The sequence below is a fragment of the Hyla sarda genome, chromosome 2 (assembly GCF_029499605.1).
Source record: "Hyla sarda isolate aHylSar1 chromosome 2, aHylSar1.hap1, whole genome shotgun sequence".
NCBI lineage: Eukaryota > Metazoa > Chordata > Amphibia > Anura > Hylidae > Hyla > Hyla sarda.
The window spans coordinates 67959259-67985135 of record NC_079190.1 but is presented as its reverse complement, the minus strand read 5'-3'; the positions used below and the strand labels follow the sequence as shown (position 1 = coordinate 67985135).

The window sequence follows — 25877 nt, the reverse complement described above, 5'->3', positions numbered from 1 at the left end:
CAATTAATCCCATATATGACTCCTTTGGTTTTACAATTAATATGGGTTTTTATTTTCAAAATTTCCCTCTTTGCTATTGATGACTAATTTTGGGGTGGTGATTCCGGTGGATTTGCATCCTTTGCACATCCGACAGGGATAGAAACCCGGTTTTTGAAAGAAGATGGTGTTTGTGGTATTCTTTGTAAGGTTTTTAACTGTAGGGGATACCAGACTCCCTATGTTCTGACGGAACACAAAAGACGAGTTCTTTGGAAGTAATTCCCCAATTGTTCTATCTCCCTGTAGGATGCCCCAATGTTTTTTTTATAATTTTTTTGAAAAGAGAACTCTGTGAATTGTAAGCGATTATCATGGGAGTTTTTATTGTTATGCCCCTGTATTGTTTTTTGACATATTAATGTCTTTATCTTTAAGAAGGGAAGATCTATCCAATTTATGTACTTTTACTATGTAATTTTTTCTGTAGACTCAAGGCTTCATTTTTAAAATCGCCATCCTGTGTGCAGTTTCTGCAGAGTCTGACAATCTGACTTCTAAGGATGTTGTCTCGCCAAATGGGGAGGTGACAGCTGGTAATGTGGATAAAACTGTTGCTGTCAGTGGCGTTGTGATATGTTCTTGTGCATAAATGTCCATCCTTTATATAAATAGTAAGATCTAAAAAGTTTATTTCCATATGACTAATGGTGGGAATGAATTGGAGATAAAATTCATTTTTATTTAAAATAGTTAAAAATTGTGCCAGACTAGTTTCATCTCCCTTCTATATAAAAATAATATCATCTATAAAACGTCGCCATAGGACCAGGTTTGCCGCCAAGTGGGTGCCGGGGTGAATAAATAATTGTTCCCAGTACCCCATATAGAGGTTAGAGTAACTTGGCGCAAATCTAGTCCCCATGGCGGTGCCCCATTGCTGTAAATAAAATTGTTCCTCATAGATAAAATAATTGTGTTTGAGGATAAAATCAATACAATCACCTATAAAATTGACCTGAGGAGTTAAAAAGTTCGCCTCTTGGTTTAAAAAGAATTCTGAGGCTACACGGCCCTTTTCATGTTCAATGATCGTATAGAGGGATGTAACATCCAAAGTCCCTAAAATAAAAGTCCCTAAATTAATCTTAAAACTTCTCAGTCACAGCTTGAATGAGCTCTAATTGGCGTTGTTCTTCTCTGCTCCTCTCAGATTATGACTGGCATAGTATATCACTCGCTCTTGTTCTTCCATGACCTGGGATAGGACTGCCCCTAAACCCTCAAAGCTGGCATCAGTGTACAGCTGGAATACGCCAGGATGGGTGGTTCTGTCAACAGGTGTTTTTTAGGGCTTGGAATGCTGTCTCTTGCTCCTTGATCCAGTCCACAGGTAGCTTTCCACTGTAATTCTCTTTCACAATACCCTGTAGGAGAGCTGTGAGGAGCTCCTCAATCTGGGCGAAGTGGGGAATGAAGCGGCGGTAGTAGCCGACAAATCCTAGGAAGCTCCGGACATCTTTCACTGTGCGCGTGGTAGGCCAGTGTCCACCTTCTCGGGATTAGGCTGGACTCCCTCCGCACTGACAAGGTAATGTACCTGAGGTTTAAGCAGATGGCACTTGGACGGCTTAATCTTTAATCCGTGTTTGATCAAAACTTGGAAGACATCCGACAGATGACCAAGGTGCTCTTGGTAGGACTTGTAGTATACAATGACATCATCGAGGTACAGTAAGACACTCTAAAATTTTAGATGACCCAGGCATCGCTCCATCAGCCGCTGGAAAGTAGCAGGGGCATTGCACAGCCCGAATGGCATACTCTTGAATGCAAACAATCCCATGGGTGTCACAAAGGCTGTCTTCTCTCAGTGTTCCCCAGCCATAGGCAGTTGCCAATACCCACTGTTTAAGTCCAAGGTGGAGAAGTATGCGGCCAACCCAAGGGCCGTGAGTAATCCCTCGATTCTTGGAAGGGGATAAGCGTTCTTTTGGGTGATATTGTTCAGTTTCCTATAGTTGACACAGAAACGGATTGTCTCATCCTTCTTTTTGACCAGGACAAGGGGCGCCGCCCAGGGACTCTGACATTTTTTTCTGAATGACGTCTGCATCCTTCATGTCAGCCAGCATCTTCTTGACAGTTTGCTACATGCCTGGTGCGACTGGGCGGTGTGTCTCTTTAATAGGTGCGCTGTCGCCTGTCAGAATCCAGTGCAGGATCATGGACATATGTCTAAAGTCTGTAGGATGTTTATTGAACGCTTCTTGGTACCTCTTGGCAACATTGATGACCCCATTGACTTGATCCTTTGGGGTGGCCTCGTCTCCCACTTGAAGTTGTGCCTACCAGAGTTCAGGGGGATCTTCAGCAGAACCCGAAGTCACTTGAGCTGCCCTTTGTTGAGCCACCTTGGGTTCTGATACAATGTCAGTTGACTAGAAGATACAACTGGGCTACCGGAGTGTATTTTGGTAAGACTGAAGCCAGGCTGGACAGATTGACCAATCTGACTGGAACTTTCCCGTTGATGACTGTGACCAGACTTCTTGCTGCTCGAACTAGAGGATGATCTTCTAACTGTATAGGCTCTAGCAGGGCTTATTAGTCCTTTTTTCTCACTCCAGGATGTGCAACTTCTGCTCCGCTTGGAGAACCTTTAAGTGGTGATGTGCAGCCCACTGGCCTGATGGGGACATGTAGAGGAGAGAGAGGCATGCAAAGAATCTACTATGTCAGTAAAACAAAATTTCATGATATTCAATCCCAATATGAACTCTGCAGACCCCTTGTTAGACACTTCAGTTACAATCACTCCCTGTCCCTTGAATACATGTTTCCCCCAACTGGATGGTGGGCTCCCAATATCCATGTCTGGGTATTGGTTTCACGTTACCTGCTACTGCTCTGAAATCAAAATCATCAGGCTCACACAACAAATGAACACTCCAGTACTTGTAGAAAGCATCTTTGGATATAGTGGACACCAGCAACCCAGTATCTATTAACGCCTACAACTGGATACCTTCGACAATGACCTTTACATGAGAGAGGTGAGAGTCCTGACTTAGATTGTTCCGGGTTTGGACCTGATGTCTGCTTTCCTGAAGGCCAGTCCGCGACCTCAGGGGAAATCCATTTAAATCCCAACATTATACTTTCCAATGTCCAGATTTGTTGCAGTTAGTACAAAAGAGCCTTTGGGTTCCTGGGGCCTATTGGGCAGATTATTGCTGGGGTTAACTTGACGAGGGGCAGGAGTAGATAGAGGTCTCCTGGGTAGGGGCGGCTCACGGTTGGCCTGAGCGGCCTGACTGGCAAGCTCTTTCACAGCCTGAGTCAATTGTTCAATGTCCTATTTGACACTCTGAAATTCTGAGGCAGCCTCTTAAAAGCAGGGAAGGAAAAATTGGTATTTTGTATTGCTAACATCCTCAACTGAGCTTTGTCCGATTTATTATGAGCCCCATCAATGAACCTGTCCATCAATACTTTTTTACCCTGATTGGGTGTGCTATCATATAGCTTTTGAACAGTCTCTAGGGCATTTTGTAAAACTACTGCATAAGCTCTAGGAGTCTCACCTAGCTTCTGCTGTCTCTCATACAACTGGAGACGTATCTCTGACCGAGAATGCGGCTCAAATACCTGTTACAACCCCTCGAAGATCTGCTCTACGGTTGCCTTCTCGGAGGCGGGCAAGGTGCGGACCTCCTGAAGTGCTGGTCCTTGTAGTTGTCCTGTGAGCAGCGGCACCTGTTGATTAGGAGGGAGAGAGTAAAAGACAAACAAGCTCTGAATCTTTTTCTTGAAATCCCTCAGGGTGAAGGGGTCTCTGTTGTACATAGGAAGGACGGGTTTCCCCCCAAATACTGGTGCTGATGCTGGGACACCCACATTGTTGACATGGATTGCAAGCAGGACCGGCAGCACCTCGACCGCTGGTGTTGCAGATGTCCCCGTTGCTGGTGATGGAGGGGCACTTTCCCTGAGTTGATCTGGTGGGCTGTGTGCTGACATCCTGTCAATCTCCTTGAGTGCGCTGTCCCTTTAAGAAGATTTGAGGGTGCTGTCTCTTTGAGATGCTTGGCAGTTTAACTCTTGATTAGCAGGCACCCTCTGGGTAGTGTTCCCCCCACTATGCAGCAAATGCCCTTGGACTTCGTTGGGCACTGAGGGGTTAACACTAACTGTCATAGGTGCTGGAGAATTGTTGCAGAGGATAATTGGTTTGTGCAGAGTCTGCGCTGCAGCAGGTGCATGTTGGTATATTGCTGAGCCGGACGCAGCTGCCGGAACCTTCAATATGGCTGCGCCCAGGGAACTTCCTGTTTGGTCCAGTTAGTAAAGTCTTCCCCCATGCAACATGGGGAGGATCTTTAGTTCCGGGCGCAACATCTGGGGGGCGCGCTCTCCGGGATAGGAATACTTCTTTTTATCTGCCAGTGCCGGCTCCTGTGTGTGGCTGCAGGCGGGGGCCGGTCAGAGCATATAAAAACTAATACTGTATACTAAAAGCCAGGGGGCCTCCAGCTGTTGTGAAACTACAACTCCCAGCATGCCCGGACCGGCAAAGGCTGTCCGGGCATGCTGGGAGTTGTAGTTTCACAACAGCTGGTGGCCCCCTGGTTTTAAGTATACATTATTAGTTTTTATATGCTCTGGTCGGCCCCCCCTGCAGCCACACACGGGAGCCGGCCTGGGCACTAGTGTTGCTCACGAATATTCGCAATTCGAATATTATTCGCGAATATCGCATATTCGCGAATTCGCGAATTTCGCGAATATAGCGCTATATATTCGTAATTACGAATATTCGTTTTTTGTTTTTTTCACAGTACACATCACAGTGATCACCCCTCTCTGCTTCCAGCTTGTGGGGTGTAAAGAAGGCTGTAATATTACTGTGTGAGACTGGCGTGCGAAAATTCGCATATGCGAATTTTCGCGTATGCTAATTTTGTATATGCTAATATTCACACATGTTAATTTTCGCATACGCGCATTTACGCATATGCGAAAATAAAACGAGAATATAACGAATATGCGAATATTCGCGAATATATGACGAATATTCGTCCATATATTCGCGAATATTCGCGAATTCGAATATGGCCTATGCCGCTCAACACTACTGGGCACATAATAAAGGATGTCCGCCGGTCACTCACCATTCCCCAGCCAGCGTGCGTCCTCCTTCGGTCCTTGGTAGATGCTATTTCCTAGCCATCTAAAGGACCTCTGATGATGTCATGCCCATGTGACCAGACCAGTAGGCGGAAACAGTCTGGAGCCTGCAGCAAGGATTTCCCGGGCTTATCAGTTTGTTTTGCTGGTGAGGTAGGTAGAAGCAGGTCAAGTTTTCTGTTATAGAGCGAGTCTGGAGTCTGTAAGAAGCACAGTTGATTTTTCCAGAGGTTTATGAGTGGTTTGCTGAAATGCTCTGCAGGGGGGGGGGGGGGGGGGGGGGCGGGTAATAGAGTTTTCCAGAGGTTTATGAGTGGTTTGCTGAAATGCTCTGCAGGTGGGGTCTGCTGTAATGCTCTGCAGGGGGGTATAGAGCAATCTCACATAGAACAGACTATTTCCTAGCCAGCAGATGGACCAGGTCCTTTAGCTGGCTAGGATTTAGACTCTACCTTCGGTCCTTCGCTTCTCCGCCTCTATGGTTGTACGCACGGGACGTCACTGACGTCCCGTGCGTACAGCCATAGAGACGCAGGAGGACCGCAGGATCATCGCAGGAGGACGCGCGCTGGCCAGGGCCTGGTAAATGACCGGCGGCGCGTCATCTTCTTCAGGGTCCCGGCACCTACTGCTATGGTCCATAGGCCATAGCAGTAGATGTGACCCCGGGCCGGAGGAGCGGTGACCGGATCACTGTGGGGGCAGCAGTACAGACATACAGCCTCCAGCCATACACTGTATATGGCTGGAAGCTGTATGTCTGTGGGGTGGGGGGAAGCTGCCTACTATTGTGGGGGAACTGCTGAACTAATGTGGGGGGAGCTGCCTACAAATGTGGGGGGAGCTGCCTAATATCGTGGGGGGGAGCAATACATGTACATACATGTGCTTTGGGGGTAAGGGTTTCTTTAACTAATCTAGTGGAAGAGACTCGAGTGCTAAAATCCACGGATTAGGGGGCACAAATTACTTGCCTTGCCCCGGGTGCTGACAACCCACGCTACGCCAATGGGTTTAACCCTTAACTGTTGTGGCGCCAGGGTGAGGGCTCCTCAATATATACTTGTCCTATCGCCACCCATCCCAAGAACGATAGGGAGGAATAAATGATTGTCCACAACCGGAGATTCAGAGAACTGTAGGAAACTTTACTGCAGATTTTATGCAGAGTTAAAACAGGAACTGTCTTTACATATGTACAGTCTATGAGGATCCTGACAGTTGGTTGGGACCTTGTGAGTATAAGCTCTGGAGATTGATTTACGCTGTTCCGCTGGATTTAGGGGATTGGTTTTAGGTCCAGCATTCACGCTAGCTTTAGCGGGGATTTGATTTAGTAATTCACGATTAGTAAGTTGCAGGATTGTTAGGCTTCAGGCCTGGTTTTGTCTTGTAAGTCGCACAGATCTCCTCTCTTTGCTAGTCCGGATCCCAAGAGATGCTGCTTGCTTTGCAGCTCAGGAGCAAGAGAGCGAGGATTGGCTGGCAGCACCCTTATGTGGGCAGGGGCTGGCCTTGAGCTGATTGGTTCATTCCAACTGTCAGTCCTTTACACAAAGGATTATGGTAGAACATGTGACTACCCACGTGACCTGGAAGGCCCTTTAACATACCATCACAGTAGAAACATTAGTGATGTGACCTAAGGTCCTGCAGACACTACATAGATAAATACATTTACACTAATTATATACATGTAACAGATAAAATTAAGGAACGAAGAGGTGACTAGGGGTTATCCCAGCAAGCGGACCCCAACGGTACTAAGGAACTCTGACTTTAGGGACCCAACACACAAGGTACAGTATGAAATACTCAAAGGTCCTTCAGATAATTACATTAGTCCTCCAAAGGTCCTTTATACTGTATATACATTAGCATACTGACTATATACATATTACAATAAATAACATTGTATTAACAACAGGGGAGACACTGCAGGAGTGCCCCCAGGTCACTGAGGGACTCAAACTGACAGGGCCTAAGTGTAGTACAGGACTATGTTCTGTACTGGGACATTACACTTCCATACTGCCCAAACCATGAGTAACCAAGGTGGTCCCTGGTGTCTTCTCTCCACCAGCCTTGATTGATTGAGCAGTGTATCCCCACTGGTGTACCTGCAGCTGTTGCAAAACTACAGATTCCAGCATTCCTGCACAGCAAATTCAATGTTGAGCTCCATGGAGGAACCAACTTATCAAGCTCTGGCCCTTACTGCAGTAGCTAAGAGGAATTTGCTAGCATGTTGAAGAGATACAGAGCTGGTTAAAGGAAAGCTCTCTGTGATCAGTAAAAAGAATGTAAAGCTGGACTGATCTGATTACAGCCTGTGTAAGGGTAAGCCTAAAAGGGTTACTCCGCTCCCCAGCATCCGGAACATTGAGTTCTGAATGCTGTGGGCGGGCTTTTGTGTTCATGCCCGCCCCCTCGTGACGTCACGGCCTGCCCCCTCAATGAAAGTCTATAGGAAGGGGGCGCGACTGCCGTCACGCCCCCTCCCATAGACTTGCATTGAGGGGCCGGGACGTGACGTCACATGATACGGTGTGACGTCACGAGGGGGCGGGCGTGAACATGGAAGTCCGCACACAGCGTTCGGAACTCAATGTTCTGGACGCTGGGTAGCGGAGTAAACCTTAAAGCTCACAGATAGCGGTTCCGGCATGCCGAGTGCAAAGAAGTAACAAGGGTAAGAAACCACAGGGATATAGGGGGACACCCCCAAACCCTTTACATATCAATGAAGGCTAGTGGGGAGAAGCCACTAGGGAACACCCCATAATTCCCAGCTTCCCATTCTGGCTCATAGAGGGGGTCCTGAGAGTAAATAAAGATTAGCACTTCATGTGTGAGGACAAAATATTATATTTTTTTGAGAATGTAGGTTACCCTTAGCAATGTGCTGCAGTAAGAAATAAAAAGACAAATAGCTACTGGAGACAGAAGTGTGGAAAATGAGAGGGTGATTTATAAATGGCATAAAATAGACCTGTAAACCTGCCTCCTTGTGTAGACTGTAACAAATGACTAGTCTTGTGTTATTCTGGGTGCATATCATGACACAAAACAGATGGTTTTAACTGCAGAATCAAGCCACCAAATTGTCTAGCTAATGTCCATATTTATAGTCATGCTGCATTCTGTGTAATGGAAAATCAGAAGTGCTTTTCGCTCCATAATACAGCATGGATTTCTATCATCTCACTGACACTATTGCTCTCCAGAAACCACACAGGTTACAGTGTAGTGCTCTCTTCCTCTGGTTACTTAGAGTAATTGGTAATGTAATGAGGCCCATTTGTGCTCCCACAGAGCATTATATGCACAATTTGCCAAATACATCTCATTACCTGAAACATTTGCACAGAACTCGATAAATGACTCTTGATGCTAAATGGAGATATCCCACAAATTGTAAAGAAATGTATGGTTAATGTTCTTCAAAAAATGCAAAAATATTTTTATTTATTGTTGCGTCAGTGAGTGAAATTGCAAGCCTCTTGGCAGCTGCATGCCCAACGCGGGTCCTGGGGTCAGAATGGATAAAAAAGACTTCTCTGACATAAGGCACCAGTTGGGGCATTTTCCAGGACAGCAGGAGCCCAGAGTAAGCCACCCATCTTCTCTGTATCACCACCTCCATGCTCACTGTCAATCAGATGCAGAGCAGGCATATGCAAGTTGCCACAGAGTGTTGAATAAAGAGATAGGGAGACTAACACTGGTCTCTTTTTTTGCTTTCTTGGGAACAGAGTAACGTAGTAACTTTGTCTGTTCCCAGCTGCCCAATGGAGCTGATTGGGACCATCTCGGGGAAATTACGTTGAGACAGAGGGAAGTCTCTTACCTCCTTCGTGCCGTCCGATTGGGCTCCTATGCTGCAGCCAGTCAATTCAGGCTGAAGCAATTGGGCATTGATAACACTGATCAATGCTATTCTATGGAGCTGCATTGATCAATGTATGTAGTCTGAATATTTCAGGTAATAGTCTCCTATGTAGACTAAAAAATAGTGAATAACGTGTTCAAAAGAAAAGTTAATAAAAGTTTGAATCACCCCCCCCCCTTTTCCCATTTTTCAAATAAAATTATGTAAACAAAAATAAATGTAAAAATAGGTGGTATTGCTGTGTGCATAAATGTCCAAATTATTAAAATATAATGTTAATTTAACCGCACGGTCAATGGCGTAAACGTAAAAAAATACCAAAGTCAAGTATTGCATACTTTTGGTCGCTTCTTATACCAGAAAAAAATGAATACAAAGCGATCAAAAAGTCCCATGAAAACAAAAATAGTATCAATAAAAACTAAATGACCATGGCGCAAAAAAAATAGGGGGAACCTTATGCTTTTTTTTTGCATAAATAATTAAATAAAAAAAACACATAGGGTTCCCCCTATTTTTATTCTTAGGCGGGCGAGGACCATTGTTACTGGCCCTCCCCAGCCTAAATAACGCCAGCCTGTTACCGCCTAGGCCCAAGAGCGCCATTTTTTACGCTCCAGGCCTGTTGGTACCGGCTCTTCCCGACACCCCTGTGGCAGTGGGTACCGGTGTAATAATTGGGGGTTAACGCTAACTTTAATTGGGGCTAACGCTAAGCAACGGCTTAGTAATGGATTCTGTCTATAGGACGCCTTCCACTACTAAGCCTGTCAAGCAAATAAAAAAAAACACAACAGGTTTAAAAAAAATTTATTCCAAAAAAAGACTCCCCCACAAGCCTGCGTTAACCATTTTATTAACATTAAACAGAAAGAAAAAAAAAGTTGATCATCGACGCAGTCGACCGAATCCTAAGTAGTCCACAGGATACACGGATCTGAAATGAAAAAAAAAAATAAACAAGAAAAATAGGTTATAACATTTATTGTCACCCGCCCGCGCATCTCCCGTGCTGCACTACTACAGCTCCGAGCATTTCCTTACAGTAAGGACATGCTGGGAGTTGTAGTCATGTGGTGCGGGAGATGTGCGGGCGAGTGACAAGCTTGTCACTCCCCCCCCCCCCCCACGCTGCATGACTACAACTGCCGGCATGCCCTTACAGTAAGGACATACTGGGAGTTGTAATAGTGCGGCAGGGGGCAGGTGACAAGCTTGTCACCTGCCCCACAACTACAACTCCCAGCATGCCCTCACTGTATGGGCATGCTGGGAGTTGTAGTCTTGCAACAGGTAGCAGACAGATGGGAGATGTGCGGCGCGGGTGGGTGGGAGACGAGGTGGGGATGTAAATCAGTGTGATCCGTGATCAGGTAGTCAGAAAAGCAGAAGCATAAACAAGGTCCAAGATGGTGTAGATTCCTGGAGCTTTTTAATCAGATGCGCCTAGATCTGCGACAGTCGCAGTTGATAAATCAGGGTGTCCTGGAAAGTGAAAAGTGAAAAAATGTCTACGTGAGCAAGATGTCAAGATGAGTGGTGGGATGTAAACAAAGAAAAAGTCGTACATAAGCGGAGTTGCGCCAAAGTTGCATCAAAGTTAAGGGAAAAAAAGCTCTACAAACTTTGATAAATCTGGGCCAAAATCTTTTATCTATACTATATGTTACATTTGACATCCAACTGTGCACACACTACTAACCACCATATATGCTCCCATTTATGAGCTTATAAGAGACCAGATTTGAGGAAAGTGTCCCCCACCCCCTTGTTTCCATATATTTTTCTCTACAGGTCGCACAGCGTACACGACTTTATCTACTAGTACACATCTGGCCTACTAGTACTCACCTTTTCAACTTAATCTTGTGGTTTGAGCTACCTCTCATATTTTCCTTGAATATCTTTGGAACTTGTTTGGGGCTGCTTATCCACCATCAGGACTATCCTGCGTTGACACCTTTCATAAATTTTTCTCTTCCGTCCACGCCCAGGGAGATTAGCTACAGTGCCATGGGTTGCAAACTTCTTGATAATGTTGCGCACTGTGGACGAAGGCAAATCTAGATCTCTGGAGATGGACTTGTAACCTTGAGATTGTTGATATTTTTCCACAATTTTGGTTCTCAAGTCCTCAGACATGCTTAGTGTGGCACATGCAAACACACAATGCAAAGACTAAGTGCACTTCTCTCCTTTTTATCTGCTTTCAGGTGTGATTTTTCTATTGCCCACACCTGTTACTTGCCCCAGGTGAGTTTAAATCCTGATTTATGAGGGCTCAGGTGTTCCTTGATAGCCTTTGTATTTACATCATTTTAATGGTGATGGGCTCACGATATTATTTTGTGGTGTGTTTTTAATAAAACACCAATAAAAGTGACGTTTTAGGCACTATCCTTTATATATGAATAAATAATTTTTTTAAAATTTTTGACGGATAGTTTCCACCTAGTGGGGTAGATGAGGCCAAAACAACAATCATCAAGACATTGTGTCCTCTATATATACAAAGTGATTCACAATGAAGAGCAGCTCTTTATGACTTTTATATGTAAGGAAGGACTTGCTTTAATTTTATTAGTTATCAGCTCAGTTTTCTTAAATCTTTCCTTTTTTAAATTTTGTGTCGGAGGTGTGGTAAGCTTGTGGGGGTGTAGGGTATATGGGGTGTAGCTGTGCAGTGATGAAAGGATGCTGGTTTAACCCTTAACTGTCGTGACGCCAGGGTGAGGGCTCCTCTGTATATGCTTTTCCTATCTCCACCCGTCCCAAGAGCGATAGGGAGGTATAATAAATGATTGTCCACAACCGGAGGTTTCAGAAAACTGTCGGAACTTTTACTGCAGGTTTTATGCAGAATTAAACAGGAACAGTCTTTGTACAACAAGAGTCTGTTAGGATCCTGACAGTTGGTTGGGACCTTGTGAGTTTTAAGCTCAGGAGATTTATATGCGCTGTTCCGCTGGATTTAGGGGATTGAGTTTAGGTCCAGCAGTCACGCAGACTTTAGCGGGGAGTTGTATTGTAACTCACGATTTGGTAAGTTGCGGTATTATCAGGCTTCGGCCTGGTCTTGTCTTTGAAAGTTGCACAGATCTCTTCTCTCTGCTAGTCCAGAACCCAAGAGAGTGAGGATTGGCTGGCAGCTCCCATATATGGGCAGGGGCTGGCCTTGAGCTCATTGGTCCATACCATCTGTCTTTCACTTTACACAAGGAATTATGGTCTAAATATGTGACCACACATGTGACCTAGGAAGGTCCTTTAACATACCCTAAGAGAATTAACATTAGTCACATGACTTAAGGTCCTGCAACTCTATATACACAATTAAATATACATTCACAAACATCACAAAATTAAAGAAGGAAGAGGTGACTAGGGGCTATCCCACCAGGAGGACCCTACTGGAACGAAGTAACTCTGACTTTGGGGACCACCATACAAGGTACAGTAAACTATACGGTACCGGGACACCACAGAGGCTTTAAAACTAATTACTAGTTTTCTGTAAAGCTTTGATACTCCAGCGAAAACCTTTCTTTAACCAGGCTGAATGGATAAAAAAAAAAAAAGGAACCCTTACTCACCTCCTGTTCTCCCTATTGTTTCCTCCAGTACAATGCCTTTTCTGGTTCTGGTGCCCAACAGGTCAAAGTGCAGCTTAGTGAATTGCAGTGTCCCGCCTTGGCAGGTGATAGGCTAAGGTGCCATGTGACATATTAGGCCAGGGTTAAGGACACTTTTGGTAGTGCTATGCCCAAATTTGTTTTCGAACTCACTTGGTGTGGTGGCAATATGGGTGTGGCTTGTTGTGGGTGTGGCTTGCTGTGTGTGGGGTTTGTGGGTGTGTGGCTTGTCACAGGGTGTTTTTTTTTCAGAATTGTCCATGTGGTGGCCCAGTACGGGATGGTGTGTCCCCGTACTTTTCCTGCCCTGTCAGGAAGAGTCTCTCCGTGTCCACAGGGCCCCCTTTATGTGTTATCCCCTGTGTGCATACGTTGTATAATAAAATGTACTGTTTCTTTAATAGCTGTTGCCGTGTGATTGTTACCCAGGAGGCACTAGTGACCAGGTGACCTCCCAAGTGACTTATGGGCTCCTTGCACAGACCCCCTATAAAACCTGGGGAGGGGCTGCAATCTCTCTCTTAGCTCATTGCTATTCCTGCTGAGGTCCAGTGCAGTCGTCTCAGTGTGTGTCCAGAGCATTGGAGGCCTCAAGCCTAAAGTCTGCAGCCAAAAAGTCAGCCCAAGTAAGCTCAATTGTCAAGTCAGTCAAGTCAAATCTTCTATATAGTCACGGTGACCTGCACTAAAGTGTCTCTACATACTGCAAGCCCCAGCAAGCCTGCGAGGTCCCCCTGTGTCACTGGTCACCTCCCTGGGATATTGGCTATTCGTAACTTGGCGTCTGTGTCTTCATTGCCCCCGTGCCTAGCCCAGGACCAGCGGTATTACCTTCGGGTGGTTAAGGCTAAACCACACCATGGCGTCATGACAAGAAGGGGTTAATAACATCTGCCCCTAGGGTTATAACAGCTACCCGGCATTGCACCCCGCTGGCACCACATCCCTATATATTGTTCTTGCTGTAAGGACCTTACAGTGAGAACAACCATTTTAACTCAGACCTGTATAATAAAGACCCCAGAATCAGCCCTCACCACAATACAGACCCCAGAATCAGCCCTCACCACAATACAGACCCCAGAATCACCACCCACCATAATACAGACCCCAGAATCAGCCCTCACCACAATACAGACCTCAGAATCACCACCCACCATAATACAGACCTCAGAATCAGTCCTCACCATAATACAGACCCCAGAATCAGTTCTCACCACAATACGGACCCCAGAATCAGCCCTCACCACAATACAGGCCCCAGAATCAGCCCTCACCACAATACAGACCCCAGAATCACCACCCACCATAATACAGACCCCAGAATAAGCCCTCACCATAATACAGACCCCAGAATCAGTCCCCACCATAATACAGACCCCAGAATCAGACCCCACCATAATACAGACCCCAGAATCAGACCCCACCATAATACAGACCCCAGAATCAGTCCTCACCACAATACAGACCCCAGAATCAGTCCTCACCATAATACAGACCCCCAGAATCACCACCCACCATAATACAGACCCCAGAATCAGCCCTCACCATAATACAGACCCCAGAATAAGATCCCACTATAATACAGACCCCAGAATCGGTCCTCACCATAATACAGACCCCAGAATCAGTCCTCACCACAATACAGACCCCAGAATCACCACCCACCATAATACAGACCCCAGAATCAGCCCTCACCACAATACAGACCACAGAATCAGCCCTCACCACAATACAGACCCCAGAATCAGCCCTCACCACAATACAGACCCCAGAATCAGTCCTCACCACAATACAGACCCCAGAATAAGACCCCACCACAATACAGACCCCAGAATCAGCCCTCACCACAATACAGACCCCAGAATCAGCCCTCACCACAATACAGACCCCAGAATCAGCCCTCACCACAATACAGACCCCAGAATCAGTCCCCACCACAATACAGACCCCAGAATCAGTCCTCACCATAATACATACCCCAGAATCAGACCCCACCATAATACAGACCCCAGAATCAGACCCCACCATAATACAGACCCCAGAATCAGCCCTCACCACAATACAGACCCCAGAATCAGTCCTCATCATAATACATACCCCAGAATCAGTCCTCACCATAATGCAGACCCCAGAATCAGACCCCACCATAATATAGACCCCAGAATCAGCCCTCACCACAATACAGACCCCAGAATCAGTCCTCACCATAATACAGACCCCAGAATCAGTCCTCACCATAATACAGACCCCAGAATCAGTCCTCACCACAATACAGACCCCAGAATCAGTCCCCACCATAATACAAACCCCAGAATCACCACCCACCATAATACAGACCCCAGAATCACTACCCACCATAATACAGACCCCAGAATCACCACCCACCATAATACAGACCCCACCATAATAGAGACCCCAGAATCAGTCCTCACCACAATACAGACCCCAGAATCAGTCCTCACCATAATACAGACCCCAGAATCAGACTCCACCATAATACAGACCCAAGAATCAGACCCCACCATAATACAGACCCCAGAATCACACCCCACCATAATACAGAGCCCAGAATCAGTCCCCACCATAACGCAGACCCCAGAATCAGACTACACCATAATACAGACCCCAGAATCACAACCCACCATGATACAGACACCAGAATCAGTCCTCACCATAATACAGACCCCAGAATCAGACCCCACTATAATACAGACCCCAGAATCAGTCCTCACCATAATACAGACCCCAGAATCACCACCCACCATAATACAGACCCCAGAATCACCACCCACCATAATACAGACCCCAGAATCAGACCCCACCATAATACAGACCCCAGAATCACCACCCACCATAATACAGATCCCAGAATCAGACCCAACTATAATACAGACCCCACCATAATACAGACTCCAGAATCAGACCCCACCACAATACAGACCCCAGAATCAGTCCTCACCACAATACAGACCCCAGAATCAGCCCTCACCACAATACAGGCCCCAGAATCAGCCCTCACCACAATACAGACCCCAGAATCACCACCCACCATAATACAGACCCCAGAATAAGCCCTCACCATAATACAGACCCCAGAATCAGTCCCCACCATAATACAGACCCCAGAATCAGACCCCACCATAATACAGACCCCAGAATCAGACCCCACCATAATACAGACCCCAGAATCAGTCCTCACCACAATACAGACCCCAGAATCAGTCCTCACCATAATACAGACCCCCAGAATCACCACCCACCATAATACAGACCCCAGAATCAGCCCTCACCATAATACAGACCCCAGAATAAGATCCCACTATAATACAGACCCCAGAATCGGTCCTCACCATAATACAGACCCCAGAATCAGTCCTCACCACAATACAGACCCCCAGAATCAGTCCTCACCATAATACAGACCCCAGAATCACCACCCACCATAATACAGACCCCAGAATCAGCCCTCACCACAATACAGACCACAGAATCAGCCCTCACCACAATACAGACCCCAGAATCAGCCCTCACCACAATACAGACCCCAGAATCAGTCCTCACTACAATACAGACCCCAGAATAAGACCCCACCACAATACAGACCCCAGAATCAGCCCTCACCACAATACAGACCCCAGAATCAGCCCTCACCACAATACAGACCCCAGAATCAGCCCTCACCACAATACAGACCCCAGAATCAGTCCCCACCACAATACAGACCCCAGAATCAGTCCTCACCATAATACATACCCCAGAATCAGACCCCACCATAATACAGACCCCAGAATCAGACCCCACCATAATACAGACCCCAGAATCAGCCCTCACCACAATACAGACCCCAGAATCAGTCCTCATCATAATACATACCCCAGAATCAGTCCTCACCATAATGCAGACCCCAGAATCAGACCCCACCATAATATAGACCCCAGAATCAGCCCTCACCACAATACAGACCCCAGAATCAGTCCTCACCACAATACAGACCCCAGAATCAGTCCTCACCATAATACAGACCCCAGAATCAGTCCTCACCACAATACAGACCCCAGAATCAGTCCCCACCATAATACAAACCCCAGAATCACCACCCACCATAATACAGACCCCAGAATCACTACCCACCATAATACAGACCCCAGAATCACCACCCACCATAATACAGACCCCACCATAATAGAGACCCCAGAATCAGTCCTCACCACAATACAGACCCCAGAATCAGTCCTCACCATAATACAGACCCCAGAATCAGACTCCACCATAATACAGACCCAAGAATCAGACCCCACCATAATACAGACCCCAGAATCACACCCCACCATAATACAGAGCCCAGAATCAGTCCCCACCATAACGCAGACCCCAGAATCAGACTACACCATAATACAGACCCCAGAATCACCACCCACCATGATACAGACACCAGAATCAGTCCTCACCATAATACAGACCCCAGAATCAGACCCCACTATAATACAGACCCCAGAATCAGTCCTCACCATAATACAGACCCCAGAATCACCACCCACCATAATACAGACCCCAGAATCAGACCCCACCATAATACAGACCCCAGAATCACCACCCACCATAATACAGATCCCAGAATCAGACCCAACTATAATACAGACCCCACCATAATACAGACTCCAGAATCAGACCCCACCACAATACAGACCCCAGAATCAGTCCTCACCACAATACAGACCCCAGAATCAGCCCTCACCACAATACAGGCCCCAGAATCAGCCCTCACCACAATACAGACCCCAGAATCACCACCCACCATAATACAGACCCCAGAATAAGCCCTCACCATAATACAGACCCCAGAATCAGTCCCCACCATAATACAGACCCCAGAATCAGACCCCACCATAATACAGACCCCAGAATCAGACCCCACCATAATACAGACCCCAGAATCAGTCCTCACCACAATACAGACCCCAGAATCAGTCCTCACCATAATACAGACCCCCAGAATCACCACCCACCATAATACAGACCCCAGAATCAGCCCTCACCATAATACAGACCCCAGAATAAGATCCCACTATAATACAGACCCCAGAATCGGTCCTCACCATAATACAGACCCCAGAATCAGTCCTCACCACAATACAGACCCCAGAATCAGTCCTCACCATAATACAGACCCCAGAATCACCACCCACCATAATACAGACCCCAGAATCAGCCCTCACCACAATACAGACCCCAGAATCAGTCCTCACCACAATACAGACCCCAGAATAAGACCCCACCACAATACAGACCCCAGAATCAGCCCTCACCACAATACAGACCCCAGAATCAGCCCTCACCACAATACAGACCCCAGAATCAGTCCCCACCACAATACAGACCCCAGAATCAGTCCTCACCATAATACATACCCCAGAATCAGACCCCACCATAATACAGACCCCAGAATCAGACCCCACCATAATACAGACCCCAGAATCAGCCCTCACCACAATACAGACCCCAGAATCAGTCCTCACCATAATACATACCCCAGAATCAGTCCTCACCACAATACAGACCCCAGAATCAGTCCTCACCATAATACAGACCCCAGAATCACCACCCACCATAATACAGACCCCAGAATCAGCCCTCACCACAATACAGACCCCAGAATCAGCCCTCACCACAATACAGACCCCAGAATCAGTCCTCACCACAATACAGACCCCAGAATAAGACCCCACCACAATACAGACCCCAGAATCAGCCCTCACCACAATACAGACCCCAGAATCAGCCCTCACCACAATACAGACCCCAGAATCAGCCCTCACCACAATACAGACCCCAGAATCAGTCCCCACCACAATACAGACCCCAGAATCAGTCCCCACCATAATACATACCCCAGAATCAGACCCCACCATAATACAGACCCCAGAATCAGACCCCACCATAATACAGACCCCAGAATCAGCCCTCACCACAATACAGACCCCAGAATCAGTCCTCATCATAATACATACCCCAGAATCAGTCCTCACCATAATGCAGACCCCAGAATCAGACCCCACCATAATATAGACCCCAGAATCAGCCCTCACCACAATACAGACCCCAGAATCAGTCCTCACCATAATACAGACCCCAGAATCAGTCCTCACCATAATACAGACCCCAGAATCAGTCCTCACCACAATACAGACCCCAGAATCAGTCCCCACCATAATACAAACCCCAGAATCACTACCCACCATAATACAGACCCCAGAATCACTACCCACCATAATACAGACCCCAGAATCACCACCCACCATAATACAGACCCCACCATAATAGAGACCCCAGAATCAGTCCTCACCACAATACAGACCCCAGAATCAGTCCTCACCATAATACAGACCCCAGAATCAGACTCCACCATAATACAGACCCAAGAATCAGACCCCACCATAATACAGACCCCAGAATCACACCCCACCATAATACAGAGCCCAGAATCAGTCCCCACCATAACGCAGACCCCAGAATCAGACTACACCATAATACAGACCCCAGAATCAGTCCTCACCATAATACAGACCCCAGAATCAGTCCTCACCATAATACAGACCCCAGAATCAGACCCCACTATAATACAGACCCCAGAATCAGTCCTCACCATAATTCAGACCCCAGAATCACCACCCACCATAATACAGACCCCAGAATCACCACCCACCATAATACAGACCCCAGAATCAGACCCCACCATAATACAGGCCCCAGAATCACCACCCACCATAATACAGATCCCAGAATCAGACCCAACTATAATACAGACCCCACCATAATACAGACTCCAGAATCAGACCCCACCACAATACAGACCCCAGAATCAGTCCTCACCACAATACAGACCCCAGAATCAGCCCTCACCACAATACAGGCCCCAGAATCAGCCCTCACCACAATACAGACCCCAGAATCACCACCCACCATAATACAGACCCCAGAAAAAGCCCTCACCATAATACAGACCCCAGAATCAGTCCCCACCATAATAGAGACCCCAGAATCAGACCCCACCATAATACAGACCCCAGAATCAGACCCCACCATAATACAGACCCCAGAATCAGTCCTCACCACAATACAGACCCCAGAATCAGTCCTCACCATAATACAGACCCCCAGAATCACCACCCACCATAATACAGACCCCAGAATCAGCCCTCACCATAATACAGACCCCAGAATAAGATCCCACTATAATACAGACCCCAGAATCGGTCCTCACCATAATACAGACCCCAGAATCAGTCCTCACCACAATACAGACCCCAGAATCAGTCCTCACCATAATACAGACCCCAGAATCACCACCCACCATAATACAGACCCCAGAATCAGCCCTCACCACAATACAGACCCCAGAATCAGTCCTCACCACAATACAGACCCCAGAATAAGACCCCACCACAATACAGACCCCAGAATCAGCCCTCACCACAATACAGACCCCAGAATCAGCCCTCACCACAATACAGACCCCAGAATCAGTCCCCACCACAATACAGACCCCAGAATCAGTCCTCACCATAATACATACCCCAGAATCAGACCCCACCATAATACAGACCCCAGAATCAGACCCCACCATAATACAGACCCCAGAATCAGCCCTCACCACAATACAGACCCCAGAATCAGTCCTCACCATAATACATACCCCAGAATCAGACCCCACCATAATGCAGACCCCAGAATCAGACCCCACCATAATATAGACCCCAGAATCAGCCCTCACCACAATACAGACCCCAGAATCAGTCCTCACCATAATACAGACCCCAGAATCAGTCCTCACCATAATACAGACCCCAGAATCAGTCCTCACCACAATACAGACCCCAGAATCAGTCCCCACCATAATACAGACCCCAGAATCACCACCCACCATAATACAGACCCCAGAATCACTACCCACCATAATACAGACCCCAGAATCACCACCCACCATAATACAGACCCCACCATAATAGAGACCCCAGAATCAGTCCTCACCACAATACAGACCCCAGAATCAGTCCTCACCATAATACAGACCCCAGAATCAGACTCCACCATAATACAGACCCAAGAATCAGACCCCACCATAATACAGACCCCAGAATCATACCCCACCATAATACAGAGCCCAGAATCAGTCCCCACCATAACGCAGACCCCAGAATCAGACTACACCATAATACAGACCCCAGAATCACCACCCACCATGATACAGACACCAGAATCAGTCCTCACCATAATACAGACCCCAGAATCAGACCCCACTATAATACAGACCCCAGAATCAGTCCTCACCATAATACAAACCCCAGAATCACCACCCACCATAATACAGACCCCAGAATCACCACCCACCATAATACAGACCCCAGAATCAGACCCCACCATAATACAGACCCCGGGATCACCACCCACCATAATACAGATCCCAGAATCAGACCCAACTATAATACAGACCCCACCATAATACAGACTCCAGAATCAGACCCCACCATAATACAGACCCCAGAATCACCACCCACCATGATACAGACCCCAGAATCAGTCCTCACCATAATACAGACCCCAGAATCAGACCCCACTATAATACAGATTCCAGAATCAGTCCTCACCATAATACAGACCCCAGAATCAGTCCTCACCATAATACAGACCCCAGAATCAGACCCCACCATAATACAGACCCCGGGATCACCACCCACCATAATACAGATCCCAGAATCAGACCCAACTATAATACAGACCCCAAAATCAGACCCCACCATAATACAGACTCCAGAATCAGACCCTACCATAATACAGACCCCAGAATCACCACCCACCATGATACAGACCCCAGAATCAGTCCTCACCATAATACAGACCCCAGAATCACCACCCACCATGATACAGACCCCAGAATCAGTCCTCACCATAATACAGACCTCAGAATCACCACCCACCATAATACAGACCCCAGAATCAGACCCCACCATAGTACAGACCCCAGAATCAGATCAATCCATAATACAGGCCCCAGAATCAGACCCCACCATAATACAGACCCCAGAATCAGATCACTCCATGATACATACCCCAGAATCAGACCCCACTATAATACAGACCCCAGAATCAGATCACTCCATAATACAGACCTCAGAATCAGTCCTCACATCAATACAGACCCCAGATTCAGTCCTCACCATATACAGACCCCAGAATCACCACCCACCATAATACAGACCACAGAATCAGATCCCCACCACAATACACATCCCAGAATCAGAACCCACCATAATACAGACACCAGAATCAGACAGCACCATAATACAGACCTCGGGATCACCACCCACCATAATACAGATCCCGGGATCACCACCCACCATAATACAGATCCCAGAATCAGACCCCACCATAATAACAGACCCCAGAATCAGACCCCCACCATAATACAGACCCCAGAATTAGACCCCAGTCATTTTGGGCAATGATATACATACAGTTTACACATTAACTGACTCACAATTCCCGTCTTTTACGGCTGGCGTCGTCCTCTTTCCTTCTGTTCTCCATCTGGCTCAGACCACCATGACGACTTCTTCCAGCCAAAACCCATCACTGCAGCATCTGCAGGACAAACATCTTTGTGTCTGCATTTTCCAGTGCACTCTTCAGAAGTGCAGGATTCGCTGGAGTTTATTCCATTCCAAACAGTGTTACAGAGCAGGCTACGTTTCAATGTCCTGTCTTCACCTTTGTCAAGCATGAGAGGCGACTAAACATAGCCTGCTCTGTAACACTGTTTGAAATGGAATAAACTGCACTAAATTCTGCACTTTATACTTTGGTGAGAAATGATTTTCCTTGGATATAAGTAGGTAGGTAGCTATGCAGGTAGGTAAGTTCATAGGTAGGTAGCAAGGTAGGTAAATGGGTATCTATGTATGTATGCAGGTAGGTAATTAGGTTGCTATGTAGGTGAGTAGCTATGTAGGTAGGTAGCTATGTAGGTAGGTAGCCATGCAGGTAGGTAGCCAGGTGGCTAAGTAGGTGGGTATGTAAGCAGGAAATTAATAAGGTAGGTAGCCAGGCAGGTAACTGTGTAGGTAGTCAGGTAGGGAAGTAGTCAGTGCTCCTTCACGTCCAAATCATCATCCCCCTCCCTGTCATCCGCATCCCCTCCCCTGTAACGTGCATCCCCCCTCCCCGTCGCCTGCACCCCTTCCCTTGCACCCCCCTCCCCGTCATCTGCACCCCCATCCCTGTCCCCTGCACCCCCTCATCACCTGCACCACCGCCCCCATCACTTGCACCCCCCATCATCATCACTTGCACTCCCCCCATCATCATCACTTGCACCCCCCTCATCATAATCACTTGCACCCCCCCTCATCATCCCTTGCACCCCCCTCTCATCATAATCACTTGCACTCCCCCATCATCGTCACTTGCACTCCCCCATCATCATCACTTGCACTCCCCCCTCATCATCATCACTTTTACCCCCCTCATCATCATCACTTGCACTCCCCCATCATCGTCACTTGCACTCCCCCCTCATCATCACTTGTACTCCCCTCATCATCGTCACTTGCACTCCCCCCTCATCATCACTTGCACTCCCCCCATCATCGTCACTTGAACTCCCCCCATCATCGTCACTTGAATTCTCCTCCCATCATCATCACTTGCACTCCCCCCTCATTATCATCACTTGAACTCCCCCCCTCATCTTCATCACTTGCACTCCCCCCATCATCATCACTTGCACTCCCTACCCCCTCATCATCATCCCTTGCACCCCCCCTCATCATCATCCTTTGCACCCCCTCATCATAATCACTTGCACCCCCCCCTCATCATCATCACTTGCACCCCCCTCTCATCATAATCACTTGCACTCCCCCATCATCGTCACTTGCACTCCCCCCTCATCATAACTTGCACTCCCCCACCTCATCATCATCACTTGCACTCCCCCACCTCATCATCATCACTTGCACTCCCCCCCTCATTATCATCACTTGCACCCCCCTCATCATCATCACTTCCACTCCCATCATCGTCACTTGCACTCTCCCCCCTCATCATCATCACTTGCACTCCCCCCTCATCATCATCACTTGCACTCCCCCCATCATCATCGCTTGCACTCCCTACCCCCTCATCATCATCCCTTGCACCCCCCCTCATCATCATCCCTTGCACCCCCTCATCATAATCACTTGCACCCCCCCTCATCATCATCACTTGCACCCCCCTCTCATCATAATCACTTGCACTCCCCCATCATCGTCACTTGCACTCCCCCCTCATCATAACTTGCACTCCCCCACCTCATCATCATCACTTGCACTCCCCCACTTCATCATCATCACTTGCACTCCCCCCACTCATTATGATCACTTGCACCCCCCTACATCATCATCACTTGCACTCCCATCATCGTCACTTGCACTCTCCCCCTCATCATCATCACTTGCACTCCCCCCATCATCGTCACTTGCGCTCCCCCCTCATTATCATCACTTGCACTCTCCCATCATCATCACTTGCGCTCCCCCCTCATTATCATCACTTGCACTCCACCCATCATCACTTGCACTCCCCCTCATCATCACTTGCACTCCCCCTCATCATCACTTGCACTCCCCCCATCATCACTTGCACTCCCCCCCTAATCATCATCACTTGCACTTCCCCCCATTATAATCACTTGCACTCCCCCCCATCATCATCACTTGCACTTCCACCCCCCCATCATCATCACTTGCACTCTCCCCCTCATCATCATCACTTGCACTCCACCGATCTCATCATCACTTGCACTCCCCCTCATCATCATCACTTGCACTCCCCCCCATCATTGTCATTTGCACTCTCCCCCAATCATCATCACTTGCACTCCCCCCCTCATCATCATCACTTGCACTTCCACCCCCCCTCATCATCATCACTTGCACTTCCACCCCCCCCTCATCATCATCACTTGCACTTCCCCCTCATCATCATCATCACCATCAACACCTCCCCTTCTCTGCTGATGCCAGGATGAATAAAAAAACAAAAAACTTTTGCTCACCTATTTCCCACGCAGCGATCTCACAGGTCTCCACTAGAGATGTCGCGAATTGTTCGCCGGCGAACAGTTCCAGGCGAACTTAGCATGTTCGCATCGCCGGGCGAACATATGTGAAGTTCGATTCGCCCCCTATACTTTAACATTGCAGTAAACTTTGACCCTGTGAGTCAGAGTCAGCAGACACATTACAGCCAATCAGCAGCAGTCCCTCCCTTCCAGACCCTCCTACCTCCTGCACGGACGCCATTTTACCTTCATTCGGCATGCTGCAGGCTTAGAAAGTGGAGGGACAGAGAAGCTGCTCCTGCTGTATAGGGAAAGCGATAGCTAAGTTGCTGCTAGGTGGTATATTCAGGGTCCACTTTACTCCTAAAGCACTAGTCTAACATCTGCTTTAAGGACAGCACCCAAAAAAGCCCTTTTTAGGGCTCAAATATCAGTCCGTGTGTCTTGCAACAGCTGGAGGCACCCTGGTTGGGAGGGAACCGCTGGTTAAAAGGGGTACTCCAGTGTAAAACTTAAGTTCCTTCAAGCAACTAACTACAGTATTAAAAGGGCTATAAGTTCAGTCCGTGTGTCTTGCAACAGCTGGAGGCACCCTGGTTGGGAGGGAACCGCTGGTTAAAAGGGGAACTCCGGTGTAAAACTTAATTTCCTTCAAGCAACTAACTACAGTATTAAAAGGGCTATAAGTTCAGTCCGTGTGTCTTGCAACTGCTGGAGGCACCCTGGTTGGGGGACCTCTGCTTAAAAGGGGAACTCCGCTGGCAACCTTTTTTGCTCATTGTAACACTAGTGCAAATCACATTTGGTGTGACAGTTGTTCAAATAAATAAAAAAAATACCTTTTTTGGCTGTGAAATAAAACCAGTGCTGCCTAAAGGGGGGCTCTAACTATGTGCTGCCTAATATGGGGGAAATCTATGTGCTGCCTAAAGGGGGGATCTAAATATGTGCTGCCTAAAGGGGGCTCTATGTGCTGCCTAAAGGGAGGCTCTAACTACGTGCTGCCTAATATGGGGGAATCTATGTGCTGCCTAAAGGGGGGCTCTATGTGCTGCCTAAAGGGGGGCTCTAACTATGTGCT

At 47.3% G+C, this 25877-nt stretch overlaps 1 long non-coding RNA gene across 1 annotated transcript; it reads right to left on the bottom strand.

Moving 5' to 3' along the window:
* Positions 1-9737: 9737 nt before the first annotated feature.
* Positions 9738-24925, bottom strand: LOC130358570 (uncharacterized). Its single transcript, XR_008889572.1, has 3 exons — positions 24791-24925; positions 22232-22335; positions 9738-9998 (listed from the first exon to the last, which is right to left on the bottom strand). It is a non-coding gene; the product is annotated as an uncharacterized LOC130358570 (long non-coding RNA).
* Positions 24926-25877: the final 952 nt, after the last annotated feature.